We start from the raw sequence: 21,309 nt of genomic DNA, 5'->3' as shown, positions 1-21,309 counted from the left end.
TATGACTTCAGTGACAGAACAATGCCTGTAACTATGGTGTATGTTATGTGCCATTGAATTTGCTGTGACTCCTGGCCACCCTATGAGTGAGTGATGTTCACAGTGTCCTGTCCTTAACAGCCCTTCTCAGCTCCCGAAGACTCATGCCTATGGCGTCCTTTATGGAGTCAATCCATCTCATATTTGTTCTTTCTCATTTCTTGTTACTTTCTATTTTCCTCAGGATTATTGTGTTTCTCAAAGAAACTTGCCTTCGCATGATGTGACTGAAATAGTTCAGCTTCAGTTTTGCCATTTTGGATTCCAGCTATATTTCAGGGTTAATTTGCTCTAGGACCTACTTATTCATCTTTCTGACAGTCCAGGTTATCTGGAGAGTTCTCCTCCACACCATATTTATACAAATTAACAGTGATTCAGTAGAGAATTAAAGGCATACAATAAAGGAGCTTTCCCCCGTTACTCATTCAGTGAAGTGTAATTTGGAAGGGTGCTATCACACCTTAGATGCATGCTTAGTCCAATGGAAGAAGCCCGTGATGCAAGTGTCTACAATGTGCTAGGTACTCTGTTAGGTACTCTGCCAGATCCAAAGCAATAATTTTGACATTTCAAGTGTTAACTTTATGTTCTTTAGATTTTAAGTGCAATACAAATCCAGAGCAGAATTAGTGCAGACTGTCGTATTTCTGAATATAGACACTTGGGCTTGAGGAAACTACAATGTGGAGAGAGTGAGCAGAGGAGTGAAAACAATTCCATTTAGATAGAATGATATAATCAAAGGCTCAGACTTTACTTCATAAGCAATAAGAATTACTTGATGATTTTAAGACGTGATAAAGTGGTATAGTAGCCCCCCCTATCCACGGGGGATATGTTCAAGACCCATGGTGGATGACTGAAATCACAGATAGCACCAAACCCTACATAGACTATGTGTTTTCCCACACAGTTAAACCCTGAAAAACATGGGGGTTTAGGGACACTGACCTGTGTAGTTTAAAATCCATGTGTAATTTTTTAAAAGATTTTATTTATTTATCTTTTAGAGGGAAAGGGAAGGAGAGAGGGAGAGAAACATCAATGTATGGTTGCCTTTCGTGCATCCCCTGCTGGGAATCGGCCTGCAGGGAACTGGCCTACAACCCAGGAATGTGCCCTGACCGGGAATCGAACCGCGATTGTCTGGTTCGCAGGCCCGTGCTCAATCCACTGAGCTACACCAGCCAGGGCTCCATGTGTAATTTTTGACTCCCCCCCACCAAACTTGACTACTAATAGCTTACTGCTGACTGGCAGCCTTACTGATAGCATGAGCAGTTGATGAATACATATTTTGTATGTTATATACTGTGTTCTTACAATAAAGCAAGCTAGAGAAAAGAGCATGTTATCAAGGGAATCATAAAAAAGAGAAAACACACTTGCAGTATTTATTGAAAAAAACCTGCGTATAAGTGGACTCACTCAAACCCTTATTGTTCAGGGGTCAATTAAGCAAACAAACCTTTAAAAGTTTATTTTATAAATTAGTCACTGTAAGAGATTAACAACAAAGCTAGTAATAAAATAGAACAATTATAACAATATACTGTAGTAAAAGGTATGCTAATGTGGTCTCTTTAAAATTTTTTATTGTACTGTACTCATCCTTCTTTTTTTTTTTTTTAAAGATTTTATTTATTTATCTTTAGAGGGGAAGGAGAGAGGGAGAGAAACATCAATGTATGGTTGCCTCTAGTGCATCCCCTGCAGGGAACTGTCCTGCAGGGAACCTGCCTGCAACCCAGGCATGTGCCCTGACTGGGAATTGAACCGCGATCCTCTGGTTCACAGGCCCGTGCTCAATCCACTGAGCTACACCAGCCAGGGCTGTACTCATCCTTCTTGTGATGATCTGAGATGATACAATGTCTACAGGATTAAATGAAATGAGGTGAATGAAGTGGGCATTATGAGGTAGCGTTAGGTGACCATTGACCTGATATTTGTCAGAACGGGGATCATCTGCTTCGGTGATCCTGGATCATGAAGCCATAAAGACGTCGATGGCTGGGGAAACTCACTATGTTCAAACTGAGGTTGACTGCGGGTAACTGAAACCATAGAAAGCAAAACCTCAGATAAGTGGAGATTATTATGGGAGGGACTGAAAGTGGCTTGAGAGGGCGGGGGTATATCATGTGGAAGAGTACCACAGTAAGCAATAACATTACTTAAATAAATGGCCTGTTCAGGCTTTGTGTACACACATGACTAAAATCAGTCAAAGAACTAGTTGTTTTGAAATTAACTGACTTGGAACTGTTGTGAAAACAACTAGTTTGATTGAATTCAGTTGATTCTCTCTAAATCAGCTCATTGTTAGAGAAGCACTATGTGTTAATGACACTCAGGAAAAAATCACCTTAAGCTTATTGTTTCATGGCTTACAGGCAAACCAGCTTGTAGATTACCTCAAAGTTTGGCTTTTCAGTTTGAAGTTTCAGTGCTGTGTCGATAGAGCCTTTTAAGAGTTGCATAGATATTGGCAGGCTTTGCTAAGATATGTTAGAGTTACTAGGTGTTAAAAAACAGACAAGTTATCACCCATAGCAAAATAAATCTTTGAGAAAGACGTGACAAAATCCCATATGGTATACTTATTTTATTTTTATTTTTATTTTTATTTATTATTTAATTACAGCTGACACACAATATTATATTAGTTTCAGGTGTACAACATAGTGATCAGACATTATATGTTGTATGAAGTGATGACCCTGATAAGTCTAGTACCATGTGCTATACTTATTAAATTATTTTCAGTAGTTTTGAATTTACTAACTTAAAATTAAAATTTATAGAGTAGAGAATGGAATAGAAGACAAAAGTGACCAAAAGACACTTTATTGTACATATCATGTTTAAAATTGTCCATATTGAAGAATATAATATTTTTTGCCCTGGCTGGTGTAGCTCGGTGGATTGAGCACAGGCCTGTGAAGCAAGGGGTTTCCAGTTTGATTCCAGGGCACCTGCCTGGGTTGCAGGCCAATTCCCCAGTGGGGGACACATGAGAGACAACCACACATTGATCTTTCTCTCCCACTCTTTCTCCTTCCCTTCCCCTCTCTCGAAAAATAAATATGTATTTTAAAAAGAATATACTATTTTTAGGAAATAGGTTTTTCTGAAGAAGAGTTTATTTGTCAAAACCGTATCCCAAAAGGTTAGTACCAGACTAAACATTTAGTAGAGGTCAGAAACATTTCTTTTTAAAAAGAAATTGATTTCAGAGAGAGGGGAAGGGAGGGAGAAAGAGAGAATGGAGAGAAACACTGATGTGAGAGAGAAACATCATGCATCAGCTGGTTGCCCCCTGCACATGCCCCGCCCTGAGGACTGAACCCACAACCTAGTTATATGCCCTCACCAGGAATCAAACCTACAACCTTTCAGTTTATGGGACTATGTTCAACCAACTAAGGTACACTGGCCAGGGTGATTTTTTAAACACTTACTTTCTTGGGTCTGATTGTTGTTTTAAACTTATTTTTCCTGAAGGAATGAATACCAACTGCTCTGTCTTTGATGCTACTGTGGGACATCTTTATTTTTGCTTCTCATAGCCAACCTAAATATAATAGTTATATTAGTCTCTCTTCAATGTTAGCTATTGATGCTTTCTAGGTAGCCGTTACAATGGTGTAGTCAGTGCTGAGCAAGTTATCTGCCTGTGACAACCTGTGGCACATATTACTCACTGGCTGATGGCACCCACCCAAGGGTAAGTGGGGGCATTATATGACAAGAAAGTCCCTTTGAGAAACGAAGCACTTTCTCTGTGGCAGTTCTTGTCCAACAACCACCTACTGCCAACTACTGATTTCTTCCCAGCTTCCAATTTATAGCTATATTGGTAATACAGTATCCAGAGAGATTAGAGGTAGAAATACCATTTCAGAGGCTGTCAGCGCAGCCTAGGAAAAGAGGCAGTGGGGGTCTGAATTAAAGTAGTGGCATTGGGGATAGCAAAAGATGAACATATGGTAGAGAAACATGACAGCTGAATTTTTAAACTCTGGTATCTCTGGGAAGATGACATGTTAAGAGAGGGAAGGTCAGAATGAATCCAAAGTTTCAATCTTGGGCCACTGGGAGTGTGGGTACTAATATATGTCATGGGACATTCAAGAAGTGGAGTAGATTTGTAATAGGGAAGGATGTTCCACTGTGGACTTACTGTCTTTGAGGGGTACGGGGGGTGCTAGTTCACCAACTGTTGATATTATGATATTGGCAGTTAGGTGAGAGGTTGGAGTAGGAGATGTAGCTATGGGAATCCTCAGTATCCTCAGAATTTATTTAATTAAAGCTGCGGTAATGGATACAATTACCAATGGATATAATGTGGAGATTCAACGAAACAAAATAAAATGAACTGAGGAAAATACCTGAGGTGCTGGTAAAGGGAGAGTAGCCAATGAAAGAGTTAATGAAGAGACAGTCAGAGAGTTAGAATGAGAACCATGATAAGGTTAGTGTTTTGGAGTCTAAAGGAAAACACAAAATCAAGAGGTGTGAGAGTCATCAAATGTTGTGGAAAAGTTGATTGAAGAAACTGGAGATTGAATGAAGGAAGGCACTTGGATTTTGTACATTGTTGACCTTTTTTTTTTTAAGGAGCAATGTCAGTTGAGTGTGAAGAGCAGATACCAGGTTACAGTGAGTTACTGAGGAAGTAGAAATAGGAAATATAGGCTATGTCACACATCATCAGGGATAGGAACTATAGTGGTAAAATAAAAAGAAATGTGAAAATCACCTTAGTCTTATGGATTTAATTGTGATAGTGCACAAATACTTCATTAGGAGTGTCCTCAGTCCATATGCCTGTCCGAAATTAATCCAGTATATAGCACTGTGATATTCTGTCAACAGACATTACAATTTTCATGGCCAAAATATGGAGCAAGAGAGGTGAAGAAGCCATTCTTTTACTGAGCCCTTTTCCGAGTTACTCTGGATCTCACAGTATCTGGCACATAGTAGGCACTCACTAACTGTTCATTGAACTGAATCGAATGCCTTGAGAATGTCTTAACACATGGATTGCCTTAGGGAAAACTACTAAGTAAAAACTTTTCCACTGGTCAGGGTCCATAAACCTCATGTCTTTTGGGAGAGAAGAAATTGGTATTTTAGTTCTTCAGTGACAGTGCTTGGTACTGGGCTTGTGGTGAAATGCCCCTGATTTCTTTGTTTTTTTTTTCGAAGCAATTTTCGTTACTAAGGACTTCATGTATATTATTAGCAAATGATTTTAATGGAAACTTCTTGTCACCTAAAACACACACACACACACACCACCCACAGAGTCTTAAAGTCTATTGTGAAATGAAGGATTTTAAACATTTGTTGTGATTTTGCAGATAAAACATTGCTAACATTCCTTCATCTGATTGGTTTATTATCCAGACTTAAGCACCTGCATCAAATCTACTTAACCTGGTTATTATGATTAGAACAAGTTGTTAACTTACAAATGCTAAACTTTTTTTAGTCTATATGCTTCATTTCACAAATGTTTTTGCATGTTTTTCTATCATATTAAGACTTTTACATCAGATTACACACAAGGAAGAACTTTCTGGGAGACCTGTTTAACACTGCAAAGCAGTGGAGAAAGACATGAAACTAAGAAAATTATATGTTAATTTTCTTTTTTTAAAGATTTTATTTATTTTTAGAGAGAGGGGAAAGGAGGGAGAAAGAGGGGGAGAGAAACATCAATGTGTGGTTGCCTCTTGTGTGCCCCCACTGGGGACCTGGCCTGCAACCCAGGCATGTGCCCTGACTGGGAATCGAACCAGTGGCCCTTTGGTTCCCAGGATTGTGCTTAATCCACTGAGCCACACCAGCCAGGGCATGTATGTTAATTTTCTAAAAGTCCATTAATGGTTTAAATAGTTAAAAGTCTATTATTGATTGAAATAATTCTTTCTCTGATAATAGGGTACAGAGGTGGGTAGTCAGATAGGGTTGATGGCTTTGGTAACTCTTATCTTTAAAGGGTTATTTAGTCACCTCAAGTCATTTTGGTTTAAGATGGAGTATAAATTAATAAACTTTATTTTGGGTGTTCTTGACTATAATATGAAAAACAATCCAGAGAGACTTCAACAATAAAGAGATTCATTATCTCACATAACAAGAACTCTGAAGGTAGGGTTGGTCCCTTCTGTGCTTAAAGACATCATTTTATTTCCTGTTCTTTCATCCACAGTGTGTAGGGGAGTTTGTTCCTCATAATATAAATATGGCTGCAACAGTTCCAGGCAGCATTCTCATCCAACACTGCAGAAAGGGACACAAAAGAGAATGACTTGTCTCTTGGAACTCTATGTGCTAAGAAATCTTTCTCACTCTTTTACCCCAAGAAACCTTTCCCTCAGAAAGGTTGGTCAGAACCTTTTTCCCTTTGACCAAATGCCAGATTGGTCAAAATTGGGTCACATGAGTCTTCTTTAGTCAAAGAGAATTTCATTAACATAATCCAGTTACATCGACCAATATTGACACTATGTGATTAAGTCTGGGTCGGGATCCAGGCCTGCAGTTTCAGCTGCGACTAGGGCTAGGGCTGGGATAGACATTTTTTAGCACCTTTTTGGAGATGTAAGTCGCATACCATAAAATCCACACATTTAGTGTGTACAATTCAATGGCTTTTGATCTCCTCACAGAATTGTACAACCGTTACTGAAGTTAATTTTAAATACCTTCATCACCCCTAAAGGAAATCCCATACCCTTTAAATAGTCACTCTCTATTCTCCCTTCTCCCCAGCCCCTAGCAATCACTAATCTACTTTCTGTCTCTGGATTTGTTTATTCTGGACATTTCATATGAATGGAATCCTACATTGTATTGCCTTTTATGACTGGTTTCCTTCACTTAGCATAATGTTTTCAAAGTTCATCCATGTCGTGGCATGTATTTGCACACCATTCCTTGCTATGGCTTTATAAATATTTCATTTCATGGTAATACCACATTTTATTTATTGATTAATCAGTTGATGGACAATTGCGTTATTTCTACCTTTTGGCTATTGTGAAAATGTTGCCATGAACATTTGTGTGCAAGTATTTGTGGAAACCTACTCATATGTTTTCATGTGTCTTAGGTGTATCCCTGATAGTGGAATTGCTGGGTCATATGAAAACCCATTGCTGAGCTTTTTGAGGAATTGTCAAACTCTTTTCCACAATGTTTGAACAATGTGGTACGATTTCTCCACATTCTCTACAATATTTGTAATTGTCTGTCTTTTTAAGTTATATTTATCCTCATGGGTATGAACTAGCATTTTAGGGTAATTTTGTAGTCTTTCCTTAAGCATACGGACAAGTGGAAGAGCAATGATACCTGAACAAATCTGGGATCATGTTATTAAGAATGTAGAGGGAACTGGCTCTTATAGGCCAGAAATGGATTTTGATCACAAATCAATAAAAAATAAATTCTTTCATTTTATCTTTTTATTGTTGTACAGTTACAGTTGTCCCACCGTTTTCCCCGTTGCTCTCTCATGCCCTGCCCCCTACTCCCACAGTCAATCACCCCACATTGTGCATGCCCACGAGTCCTGTATTTGTGCTCCTTTGCTTGTCTCTTCCCCTTCTTTCCCCTGTTATCCCCCTCCCCCACCCCCTCTAGTCGCTATCAGTTTGTCCTTTATTTCCAAGTCTCTGGTTCTATTTTGCTTGCTTGTTTGTTTTGTTGATTAGGTCCCACTTACAGGTGAGATCGTATGGTATTTGTTTTTCACCACCTGGCTATTTCACTCAGATAATGCTTTCCAGTTTCATCCATGCTGTCGAAAAGGGTAGGAGCTCCTTCTTTCTGCTGTGTAGTATTCCATCATGTAAATGTACCACAGTTTTTTGATCCACTCATTTACTGATGGGCCCTTAGGGTGTTTCCAGCACTTTGCACAGCTGTAAATTGTGCTGCTATGAACATTGGGGTGCATAGGTTCTTTTGGATTGGTGTTTCAGGGTTCTTGGGGTATAATCCCAGCAGTGGAATTGCCAGGTCAAAAGGCGGTTCCATTTTTAGTGTTCTGAGGAAACGCCATACTGTTTTCCACAGTGACTGCACGAGTCTGCATTCCCACCAACAGTGCACTAGGGTTCCCTTTTCCACACAACCTCGCCAGCACTTGTTGTTCGTTGATTTAAAAATAAGTTCTTACTTAAATTCACTTGGTAACCTTATTTATTTTACATTGACTTACATATGATATTTTTGAATTCTCAGAATTTCTCAGTTACTAATTCAAGAAAAATTCAGTATAATAAACAAATATACCTGGGTATAATTAATTGTGTAACTAAAATACTTCATGAAAAATGCATCTCTTCACATTCATTTGGGCTGGTGTATTAATTACCTCAATAGATGATATTCGTAATACAATAGTTAATCAAATCTCAGAAGACCACAATATCTGCCGAGCCCATTTATCCCAGGACTGGGAGTTGAGTTTGGTAAAGAATGGCAAGGAGTAAGAAATTTTTAAGAAATAATCATGGGCATAAGAAGGCTTATTTAGGATATAGGTATGTGAGTCTTATAAATCCAGGCCCAAGCTAAATTCAGTGTGAGAATATTAAGGGGGCTAATATGTGACTTTAAGGGGCTGAAAACCAAGAGAGTCTACAGCTTCCTTCTTATGAGTAGCAACCATATGTCCATAGCTTTGTGCAGGTCTCCCCGATCATTTGTGGGTCATTGTACCCAACTTCTTTTTTTGACTGATCTCGGTTTCCTCCTGGTTGGTTGTGACCTTTTTTTTGTCTCACAATCTCACCTCTTCATGTGTCCATGAACTGTTTCTGCCTTTGTTCTCCTACACAGCTTGGATATCAGGAAGCTGACTCTAAGCCTCCTTATTTAAATGAGCACATTTATTTGTGATCAGATACTGCTATTTTCCCATTCAACAATCATTTTGTCTTCCTGTTGTTAACATAATATGAGATTGTTCAGCTATACTGGAGTCCTGGAGTCATAATCATATTTGATATTTTACAAATGAAATGGAACTTAGAAGTCATTTAATTCTCATTTTCTAACTGTGGGAACTGCATTCAAGCCTATATGCTGCAGTTGGGCCTGGCACTTCAAACCTCTATTAGTACTTATGTCCACAAATATACACTGGTTCCTTGATGCCAGCCTGAGCATCAGTGTGGGTGATTTTGCTTGTTAATGCCATTTGGGCCCTTATTCTCTCTTGGGAACCTATTAAATCAGAGTCTCTGGGACTAGAACCCAAAATTGGTACTTTACAAGCTCCCAGGAGTGATTAAAATGTGCATCTAGTGCTAAGGGCTGCTGGCTAGTCTAACTTTCCAAAAAATTGCTTTGAGAAGTATGGACATTAATGCCCTAAAGGGCTATGCTCAGGTACAACCCTAAATTTTTCTGGTTGATTCCACATACACAGCTATGACCATCCGTGTTCCAAAATGCACCTTGATACTCCCAGAAGGACTATCCTGACTGGACAGAACCATAATTGATTCAGTTTGGTGTGTTTCATGATTTAAAAAATATATTTATTATCTATGTCAGGACATAGGCAAGAACACATCCAAAAAATACTCCTTCTACCTGATAAATTTGATGTCTGTATTTTTGGTTTGGGATGTGTGTTTCAGAAAGCTCAATTTCTTCACATTGGTGTGAGGTATACATTCGGTTTAAAAGATGGGTTTTAGGAATGATGAAGCATATTGAATATTCTTTTACCTTTTAGCAGCTAGTGAGTTCGTTCAAATCATGACATTCTCCCCCTGATTTATAAGATTATTGTTCACTTACATGTTCAAGTGAAGGTTTCCCGGGGTAGATACAGTATTTAGGCATATTTGGGTTTTGTTCTGTGAATTGTAGCATAATTAAACTCTGAATAACGTGTGATAGTATTTTTATACCTCAGTTTTGGACTCCTTTCACTTTAGAAATGCATTCCAAACATGGCCATCCGCGTTGAATTCATAATGCAAAGTTATTTGGAAATCACGGCATGTTAGTTTGTTCACACCAAATAGACTTGTTGGGAGGTCAGCCATTCTTGGAAATTGCTCCCAGAGAAACCAATCATCATCAAGTTTTATTACATGTGCATGGTGCAAAATGCTCCAAAATCTGTAATAGCAACAAAAACATGGTATCGGTCGAGGGATGCAAAAGCATATGTAATGTATAAATGTCTTATCTGTATTCAGTCTTGTGCTGAGTAGTTGGACTGTGACCTGGTGCTGACACTTATATTTTCAAGCTGTATTGCATATTGGGGTGATTGCTACAACAAGCTAGTTAAACAGAAGCAGAAATTTGTCCCAGAGCTTCTAATATAAGGCAGACAGCCTATGTCCTACATGTATGACTATGGAACCATTTTCTAAGTGGTTTAGTAAAAATTTAGACTAGCTACACCAACAGCTCTCAACTCTGCCTGCATGTTAGGAGCACTAGGGAGAAGTAAAAAAAAAATGATAATGTCACCCAGTGTTTATTTTCACAGATTCTGCTTGAATTGGTCTGGAGTGGGTCCCAGGCATCAGTATTTTTTAAGTCTCTAGGTGATTCAAACATGCAACCGGAGTTGAGAATGACTGGATTTGTATATGCCTTGTGAGGATAGGCCAGTGTCTGACCCCAAGCAATTCCATAAATACTTGTTTCATGCAGAGTTAGCAGCAGTGCAGTTGGTAGAAAGCTGAACATTGAGATTGGCTTTTTCAAGCAGTCAAATGGCAACATTTGCTAAATGTTTTGAGTATAGGTGTACCTTGTTTTATTGCACTTTTCTTTATTGTGCCTCACAGGTGTTGTGTATTTTACAAATTGAAGACAAGACCTTCCACCAGCAGAAAGATTAGACTCGCTTTATCCTGTGGTCTGGAACCGAACCCACAAGACCTCTGAGGTATGCCTACAATAAGAGAGCTGCATATGGTTACAAAGAATATGCTCTCACAAAGGTCCTCATTGGGGGCGGGATTTCTCAACTAATGGTCAATTATGCCTGTGTCTTGCCTACAGTACAAAGGTGTCAAAAACAGAAATACATTTAGCCCCTGACTTCAAGGTATTTGTAATCTACAGACTCTATTAATTTTCCATGTTCCTCTTATTGTATGGTTTCCTTCCTGCTCTTAACTCCCCTAAGAAATGTGGACAAATTCTACATCAGATGGGTCTGCTTTTTCCTTACATAAAAATATGAAGAGGAGGAAGGCAAAAATGTGTTGAGTAGAGAGCAAGATATGTCCGTGGAATTTAAAATTTTTTATTTATTAATTTTAGAGAGAGGAAGTGGGTGGGGGAGAGGGCATTGATTTTTGTTGTTCCACTTTTGCAATCATTGGTTGATTCTTGTATGTGCCCTGACTGGGAATCTAACCTGAAATCTTGGCTATCTGGATTATGCTCTAACTGATTGTGCTACCTGGCCAGAGCTCTCTGTGGAATTTTCAAGATCGTTTCCAAGTCTGTTAGCGCAGTAATGTCTCAGTCAATACTCTTGCGGTAACTTCCTGCTTTGAGATCTAGCTTACTCTTAATTGCATCTCAAACTTTTCCAAAATGAAAATTTTCAAACTAGTTTCGTCACTTAAACCTTGTCATAGTTCCATGACTTCAGAGTCTTACCCAAACCCAAGGGTTATGACTCCAATTTAAATATGTAAATTTAGAAAATGTAATGCCAGTGCCCTTTCTTTTTAGTATAGATTGGCCCAGAAAGCTGGCAAAGCTGGGACTTGATAATTACTTTGGCCTATAGTAAATCTAGTTCGGTAGTGAGTCAGGTAACATTTAACTAATTGATTGTATTTTCTTTTTATTAATTCCATGTTTGCAATTGAGTTATGTACAAAGCAGTAAAAACATCCCGCTGTTCTTTAAATATGGTATTACATTTTATCACACAGTGTCTTAAGCATACTAATATTTAAGGAGATGACAGGAGGATTAAAATGCAGCTTTAGTTTATGGAAGAAATGGCTCTCAACAATAGTCGATACAACATACGTGTAGTGAAGATGACAATCAACTGATCTATTAAGCGTGGAGACAGATGTCTCGTGTAAAAGGTTTCTGTGTTATTGCTGGGAGACGTGCGTGTGTATTATTCATCTCTACTCAGCCAGGCACTACATTCAAACCCTTTCCAAATGTTTCTTTTGAAGCACTTTTGGGCTGAATTTCTGTCTGTGAATTTGTGCCTTACATTTACCACCCAATTTGACTTTTTGCAGTCACAGTAGCGAAGTAGGGTAGAAACAAGGGTCAAAAAAACAGCTTCAATTGAAAATTCTAGCTTTATGTAGATACGGTTGGTATAAGAGGACTCCAGTGAATTGTTGCTTTGTGAAAATGAAAGTTCTACAGCGTTAGAGGGGATTGTTATAGGTATGCTTGGCATTAAAACACCCTCTGTTTTGCTGATTAGTAAATTTCCTCTAATTACCCATCAAGAAGAAGAAAAAAGATAGACATAACTTTCATTTCTCTTTTACTACTATCACCTGAGGAATTGAAGCCATGTTACCCTTTTGGGGGGTTGGAGTGAACTCAGGGTATTAATTCAGTTTACATCTAAATAAGGAAAAGACCTTTTTCTTAAAAGGATAAACTAGTGTAGAAAGGCCTGTAAGTAATGCAGTAAGTAATATTACGGAAATTACATTTGAATAGAATCCCCTCCCCCTAAGTACATTCTAACAGTTGAAACTGATTGAGAGAGAACCCGCCCTGTTTTACCTTTTCTGCGTTAAAAGAGAACAGTTGGTTGCAGTCCTCCTTAAGCATCAGCTTTCCTTGATTTTAGTTCTTTCTTGGGGGAAATGAAAGTTTCCCTGAAGCTTTTCTCCTGATAGATTCTTGCTCTAAGTAGTAACTGAATTACTAAGACATTTCCTCCAGTGAGGAAATCAAAATTGGGAGACTGTAGCCTTATGATTGCATTTTCATTTGGGACTCCCCTTGCTTATTAGGAAGGAATTGTTTCTTTGGGATTTTTAGACACACTTCCAGTCTTTGCATTATCATTCACTTAATTGTTCTCTACTTTTCTTTGCTCCCTTTTTTTTTTCAAGAAAGTCTTTCAATGACCGTGGTTTGGATTAGCCTTGTCATGTCCTCATCAATAGCATGTACCAGCCTCTTGACCATATAACACATCTTGACTCCATATGGTATTTTTGGGTGTCAGTAATCTTGGTTTTCACAGACTTCCTTCTTTACAATATTGTTAGCACAAATGATTCAGGTAAATTTGGTTCTGTATGCTCCTAGAACGATATGGCTGAGACTTCTCTGTAATAAAAGACATGTTAACGGTGGAAAACAAACAAGTTTAACAACTACCTCCTGTATGCAGTGGAGAGACCCAGGAAAAATAAATAACTCCCCCAAATGGCCTAAGCCAACAACTTAAAAAGCATTTCCAGCTAAAGACAAAAGAAGATGTTGAGGTTGAGAGCCAGCTAGTTATGGGAAAAACACAGTAAACAAGGGTAAGACTAATATGTAGACGTAGGTAGTTTATTTCTCCATTGATGAGAGTATCTAAGAAATTTACTCATCCTCTCCTTTGGTACCCAGAGGGAAACCCCTTATAAATGGAGGTTTCCCTGATAAGTGTAAATGTCTCTGACAAAGGGTAACTTAGCAGTTTTCAGTACTTTTTTTTAATTTTTAAAACAGCATTTTCCTTTTATTTCTTTTATTTCTTTTTTTAAAATTTTATTTAGTTATTTTTCAAGTACAGTTTTTTGTCTATTTTTCCCATCCCACCCTCCCCCGCCCCTTGTCAGTACTTTTCCTAAGTGTGTTGTTTCTTAAAAGTAATCAACCTAAAATAATCTCTACATCAAATTGGCATGTTTTGGGGTGGTATATCCTGCTCCCCTACATTGGTCAAGCCATTTTTTACCTTCTTGAACCCATGCATGTTACACACACAATCCTCTGCACATTCACATGACTTCTTACTTTTTAAAACATAATTTTAAAAAGATATATTATTTATTTACTTTTAGAGAGGGGAAGGGAGGGTGAAAGAGGGAGAGAAACATCAGTGTGTGGCTGCTTCTTGGGCTCCCCCTGCTGGGGACCTGGCCTGCAACGCAGGCACGTGCCCTAGACTGGAAATTGAACCAGCAACCCTTTGGTTCGCAAGCTGGTGCTCAATCCACTGAGCCACACCAGTCAGGGCAACTTCTTACTCTTCACTGCCTTCCATGAAGTATACTGCCCTACCAGATGACTGTACTAAGTAGCTTTATTATAATGCTTTCTAGGAAAGCCCATAAATTAAAAGCAATGACTTATAGGTGAAAATATCTTTAAATATGTTTTCTACAGTATATGGACATGAGAATCAAGGTTATATTCTTTATACAAAAAGCATAGATTTATAGGTGAAAACATCTTTAATATGTTTTCTATGGTACTTGGACATGAGGTGAAGATTATATTGTTCATGACAAATTTCAGTTCATGTTGGCTAAGGATGTTGTGATATCTTAGTATATTTATTCACTTAGGCCAGGGGTTTTCCACAAAGGCACTGTTGGCATTTTAGACTGGGTAATCCTGTGTTGTGTGGGAGTTGTCCTGTGCGTTGTAGGATGTTTAACAGTATTATAGTTAAAGAACAAAATTCAGCTGAATAAATTTGAAGATCTAATTGGCTTTATAAGTGATAAATGAATCAGGCAGCATCCCGTCTAGCAACTACCAGGGTGCTTGGAGGGGATGTACAAAATGGAAGGTTTTTATAGTAAGAAGGGTGAGACAAGGGAGCTATTAATAAGAGAAAGGATTATTTTTGGACCAGGACATCCTGGGGGTGGGTGCAGTGGCATGTTTTTTTTTTTTTTTAATTATGCACATTGCCTCTGTCTATGGGGGAGAGGGAAGGCCCACTAAGACAGACTGCCCTAGTTGTGCTTCACCAGAAAACTGCAGACTGGTTGATTAAAACTACATTTCTAGAAGTAGAAACTGCAGTTAGGTCAGATAGTAAATCTAGTTTTGGTATCATAAGCTTTTAGCATAAATGATGCCATTTTGAGCCTGTGGTTTTTATATATATACAGGGTCTGCACAAATAGTGCCCCTTTTTATTACAAAAGCATAAGCATGTAATTCTGTAACATAACAATATCATGCTCAAGCTCACCATATGACATTTTAGGTGAAATGTTCAAATTACAACTATAAATAATTACACCCATATTATTACCCTACCAACCACACTCAAGCAGGTGTTTCTTCTACCAGACCGTATATCTATATCTAATCTATATCTATATCTGTCTACAACTATATCTATCTCTCTATATGTCTATATCTATATTTACCTATATCTATCTATAGCTATATAGTATTCTATGAACCTAGTTCATAGTATTCTACAGCTATCTATGGTGATAAGTCCTTCCTTGAATAGACCTATCTTAAATTTATTTAGGCTGTTAGGGGGAAGGTCAAAGATTCTTCTTGAACCTCTTGGACCTTAAAAATAAACAGCTTAAAATAATCAATATCCCAAAGAGGCATTATTGGAGTGGCAGTCTGCTGTTCTTCAGCAGCATCCCTGACTTCTGCCTGCTACCTACCACTAGCACACCCTCTACCAACCGCAACAATGGAAAATGTCTCCAGACACTGTTGAATGTCCCCGCCGTGGCGTAGGGATAGAAATAAACCCCAGTTGAGAACTATTGGGTTCAAATATCTGGAACTTGGCTTTTTATTAAAGAGATGTGATCACTTTTTAACATAAACCATATATACGGTTTTCAATTATTGCCAGTTATACTATTTGCTCGGACCACCCTTATAAGCCTCAATGTACTTCCTGTATTTGAAGAGTTAAAAATAGCCTCATCTATATTCTTTGATTGTGACGTGATTATCCAAGGAATTTATAATACCCTTACCCCAGCCCCATTTTCAAGCATTTCCCCTTACAAAGCAATAACCTCTAATATGCCACAGACAGTTCATCTGTGTCGTTTTCTGCATTGGTCTCTCATCCATGTGTTGTGCTGACTTGCCATTAATTTTAAGGGAGTGATGCTAAACTATTTGAGATAAATACTTTCATTGCTTTGTAACTGTGCTGGAAAGACTAAAGATACTTTATTTTAATATTTTGGGTGATTTCCTTTCTACTAAGGCTTTTTAGCCAGCATTACTTTTTAAGATATCATGTTCTGATGATTTATTTGTTAACTTTACCCTTTCAGTGTAATTGCTGCTATAAGCTTGAGATGCATCATACATTTCCAAGACCTGTCAGCCCACTAGAATTTCAATTTTTCCCCCTTCATATTCATGGGAATTTTATACAGACAGATTTCCTATTTAAAGATAACTTTGATTTTGTATAAACCTCACTGTGCCATTTAAGTAATAAATATTGGTGCATGAACTGGTTTGACTTTCTGCTGAGAACTGCTAAAAGCCTTTTAATAGAAAACAATAGGGAATGTCAAACATTGAATCACGATCTCACAGAAGCAATTTTTCTTAGAAAGATTTTCATCACACAGAAGTTTTATCCTTGCTCAAATTTTTCCAGAAATTACATCTGGTTAAAATCTATTGTGGTGCTTTCTGCAGCTTGTTTGCCCCTGTTTCTATGAATAAAAAACATGCTTTTCATATGTTGCTACCTTTTAACTTGTTTAACCTTTATCTATAGATAGATTTAAAGATAAAATGAGATTATGACTTTATTTCAGGTTAGGGATTCACTAGGAGATATGGTATAATAACCACATGTATGTTTCCCAGTATATAAGTGGTTGCTTTGAAGTAAATAGGCCAGTATTCCCCCAAGTTAGCTACTTATTTTTACTCTGTGCCCTCTAACCCGGGCCAGCTGTCTCACAACAGAGGCCATATGAAAGGAATGTAGACTTGGCAGAGTTCAGTCACAACTATAGAAAAATTTCTAGAAAAGTGTTAACTGCTTGGTTTATTTATTTTAGTATTTTTCAACTATAATATGCTCTCTATGAGTTTTGACTTAGTCTTAATTTTTACAACTCACATAGATCTATAATATTTAGGATAGTGGACAAGGGGCAGTAAAAGTGAAAACCAAACAACAACTCAGATTACACATTCTGGTTTCACATAAACACTGAGAGTATGGGAAATCTGAAAAGTACCTTTTCACAGCTGACCACCATTTTAGGTTTTTCCTTGTCTTCCTCAATCCCTTCCTGTCTTCGTCCCTGTATCCCTCCCTGTCATCCTTTCTTCCATTTCTTTTTTTTAAATTTTATTTAGTTATTTTTCAAGTACAGTTTTTTGTCTATTTCTCCCATCCAAGCCTCCCCTGCCCCTTGCTCCCCACCTCCCTCCCATTCCCACCCCCCTTAGTTCTCGTCCCTGTGTCCTTCCTATTTGTTCCTCCAAATCCCTGCCCCTTTTTCCCCTTAACTTCCCTTCCTTCTCCCCTCTGGTCACTATCCCCTTGTTCTCTATTTCAGTGTCTTTGTTTTTTTTTTTCTGCTTGCGTGTTTGTTTTGTTGTTTAGCTTCCTGTTAAAGGTGAGATCATATGGTATTTGTCTGTCAGCACCTGGCCTATTTCACTTAGCATAATGCTTTCCAGTTCCATCCATGTTGTTGCAAATGGTAGTAGCTCCTTCTTTCTCTCTGCAGCATAGAATTCCATTGTGTATATGTACCACGATTTTTGGATCCATTCATTTACTGATGGGCACCTAGGTTGCTTCCAACTCTTGGCTATTGTAAATTGTGCTGCTATGAACATTGTGGTGCATAGGTTCTTTGATATTGATGTTTTAGGATTCTTAGGATATAATCCCAGTAGTGGAATTGCTGGGTAAAAAGGCAGGTCGATTTTTATTTTTCTGAGAAAATTCCATACTGTTTTCCATAATGGTTGTACCAGTCTGCATTCCCACCAACAGTGAACTAAGGAACCCTTTTCCCCACAACCCCTCCAACATTTGTTGTTTGTTGCTTTGTTTATGATAGCCAACCTGACTGGTGTAAAGTGGTATCTCATTGTGGTTTTAATTTGCATCTCTCTGATAGCTAATGATATTGAGCATCTCTTCATGTGTCTCTGAATGTTCTGTATGTCCTCCTTGGAGAAGTGTCTGTTCAAGTCCTTTTCCCATTTTCTAATTGGGTTGGGTGTCTTCTTAGAGTGGAGTCGTGTAAGTTCTTTGTATATTTTGGAGATTAAACCTTTGTCTGAGGTATCATTGGCAAATATGTTTTCCCATACAGTTGGTTGTCTTGCTAATTTAATACTGTTTTCTTTAGCCATGCATAAGCTTTTTATTTTGATGAGATCCCATTTGTTTATTCTTTCCTTTACATTCCTTACTCTAGGGGACATATCAGTAAAGCAGTTGCTGTGTGAAATATCTGAGATTTTCTTGCCAATGTTCTCCTCTAGGACTTTAATGGTGTTATGACTTACATTTAAGTCTTTTATCCACCTTGAATTTATTTTGGTGTATGGTGTAAGTCTCAAGTTTCATTTTTTTGCATGTAGCTGTCCAGTTCTCCCAACACCATTTGTTGAAGAGGCTATCTTTACTCCATTTTATATTACTGCCCCCTTTGTTGAATATTAATTGACTGTAGAGAGTTGGGTTGATTTCTGGGCTCTCTGTTCTGTTCCATTGGTCTATGTGCCTGTTTTTATGCCTTTCTTCTATTTCTTGATAGAAATGTTTAGCTGGCTATGGTTCTCAGTACACATGCTACAAATGTGTTCATTGCTGAAATGGTTTAATAAGGCTAAAATATTAGACTACTGACTTTGTTGAACCTTGAAGGAGGTGAGTCCTAAGATAACATAAAAAATTTAAGTTATGCTTAGATTATGTTTTAATATTCCTTCATTGCAGACTTCCATCCTAATTCATTGCTTCATATGTAGAAGGTACTTAATTTTACATTTGTCTTTGATGATCATATCTCTATAAAAAAGGGTCCTGTATTCTTCTACTTTTAGTTTCTTCAGCGATCAAGATTACTTCCTTTTCCCTGGTGGGGACAAAAATGCTTTTATATATAAGTGTTACAGTGCAATATCTTAAATAGGTTCAACTCACAAATAAAGTGTATTAGAATTTATCCTCTGATGCATGGAAATTATTTGCCTTAATAATTAAATGTATTAGTTCAATCATTTACTACTACAAATTTATTGAGAACTAAATATTTACCATATATATGCCCTGTGCTAGGCACTGAGAATGCATAAGTATGAGATGTCATTTCTGCCCTTAGGAACTAACAATCCAGTGGAAGAGAAGAAATAACCACGGTCTGGTGTCACAAGAGCTGTAATATAGATCTGTACACTGTACTATGGCAAACAGAGGGAGATACTTTTGTGAAGGGAGACACAGAGTGGGCTATAGAGGGAGAAGATATTTGAGCTGGTCTTAAAGTGGACAGGAGCTTATTAGTTAAAGGAGTAAGAGTGTATGTTGGTGTTGGGGATAGGATCCTTTCCAAATTGCTGGAATAGCATGAGCTAAGGCATGAAAGTACACGACTTGTCTAACATGTGTGTCATATGTTCCAATGTGGGTGGAGCATAAGTTGCATTTGGACAACTTAAAGCATATAATACTAGAAAGATAGAACCTGAATGCTGATTAATGAATTTGGACTTTATACTGTAGGCAGAGAGAGCCACTGAAGTGTTTTAAGTGATATTCTTAAGCAGCATTGCTGGGAACTCAGCAATGGTTCCCATCACGGGAAGGGTAATGTGTAGTGGAATAGAAATAAAAGACTGTCCCCAGCTTCCAGGTGTCTCATCTCCATCCGTCCTGCTGTGGAAGAAGTCCATTTTTGTCTTCATGGAGCCCAGAAGTAGGACCAGGGTCCAGAAATTATGTGTCATTGTTTTTTTGTTTTTCAATTCTCACCTGAGGACATGCTTATTGATTTTAGAGAGAAGGGAAGGGATGGAGAGAGGGAGAGAAACATTTAGGTGATAAAGTAATATGGATTGGTTGCCTCTTGAATACACCCTGAGTGAGAAACAAACCTGCAACCCAAGTATGTGCCCTGACTGGGAGTTGAACCCATGACCTTTTGGTTTACGGGACAAAAAGCTTCAACCAACTAAGCCACAGCAGCCAGGGATGTGCCATTGGCTCTTAGTCCAGTTCAGTTTCTTTCCCCACCTGGCTAGCTTAGCCTCTGTTCCCAGCTGCATTCTGGATGCAGTGAGGTATTCTACCCAGGCTTGCATTTGGAGCCTGCTTGGTGCATGCATGGTTGTTGGGCTGAGACTTGGAGCCTGTACTTTGGGCCCATGCCTGGGGAACAGAATGTGGGCCTGCATGGTTGCTAAGTCCACATGGCTGATATAGAAAGAGAACATGCAACCCAATGGGAGAATGAATGTGTGTTACCAGGCCAGAGGCCTTTGTTAGCCTCTGATTATATTATCTCAGGCTTGGGATAGACCAAGCACTCTTTCAAACTAACCAGTAAGTTTCCCATTTTTTCAGGGCTTATGCTGGGCCCTCCCCCTAACAAACCCATTTCTTGGACCTTTCGGGGTTCTGTGTCTCTTATTCAATCTGATTCTTTTCCCAGGCTGGAGACTTCCTCCTTATGGTTGCCATTTTGGCTTCTCCTACATACCTCAAGTAAGTTAATGACTGGTAATGATCCTTCCTGTCTGATTCAGAGATTAGGTCCCATGGTTGGAGGATGCAGGGGCCCCCTGGGGAGCCTATGGGTACTGCAGTTTCTTAGTGAAACAAGATTATTGTCCAAATCAGCTCCCTACTAGGTTATGCTTAATGTCTGATTTCCTTTTATCCCTTCCTTTATTAATACTAGCTAGCTACCTATGCTAACATTCTGGTATGATATGGTTTTCGTTTTATAGACAGAAGTTTAGTAGCAATATTGAAGATGAATTAGAGGGAGAGGATACAGGATGTAAAGGAACCCATTAAGAGTTAACTACAATTGTCCAGGTGAGAGATGTTGAATGCCAGAATTTGGACATGGGCAGTGTAAATGAAAAATATTTTGTAGGCATGATAGACAGAACATAGTAACTAATTGTATGTGAGACATAACGAGCAATAAAGAAGGATCCCAAGGCTTCAGATACTACCTAAGGGAATACAGGAGGGGGAGGGGCAGGTTTGATTTGGAAAAATGATGTTGGATGTGTTAGTTATAACATATCGATAGAAGG

At 38.4% G+C, this 21,309-nt stretch overlaps 1 protein-coding gene across 1 annotated transcript in view; it reads left to right on the top strand.

Annotated features, from left to right (window-relative positions):
• Positions 1 to 21,309, top strand: part of LOC119057296 (teneurin-1-like) — a 392,900-nt gene that overhangs the window by 49,191 nt on the left and 322,400 nt on the right. Inside the window, exon 4 of the mRNA XM_053662321.1 lies at positions 10,890 to 10,990. The gene's annotated coding sequence lies outside the window, so the exon portion shown is untranslated. The remainder of the gene's footprint in view (positions 1 to 10,889; positions 10,991 to 21,309) is intronic.

The sequence above is a fragment of the Artibeus jamaicensis genome, unplaced genomic scaffold, assembly GCF_021234435.1.
Source record: "Artibeus jamaicensis isolate MK-2021 breed Jamaican fruit bat unplaced genomic scaffold, CSHL_Jam_final contig_240, whole genome shotgun sequence".
NCBI lineage: Eukaryota > Metazoa > Chordata > Mammalia > Chiroptera > Phyllostomidae > Artibeus > Artibeus jamaicensis.
The sequence above is the reverse complement of the archived record's forward strand: the minus strand, read 5'-3'. Positions and strand labels throughout refer to the sequence as shown.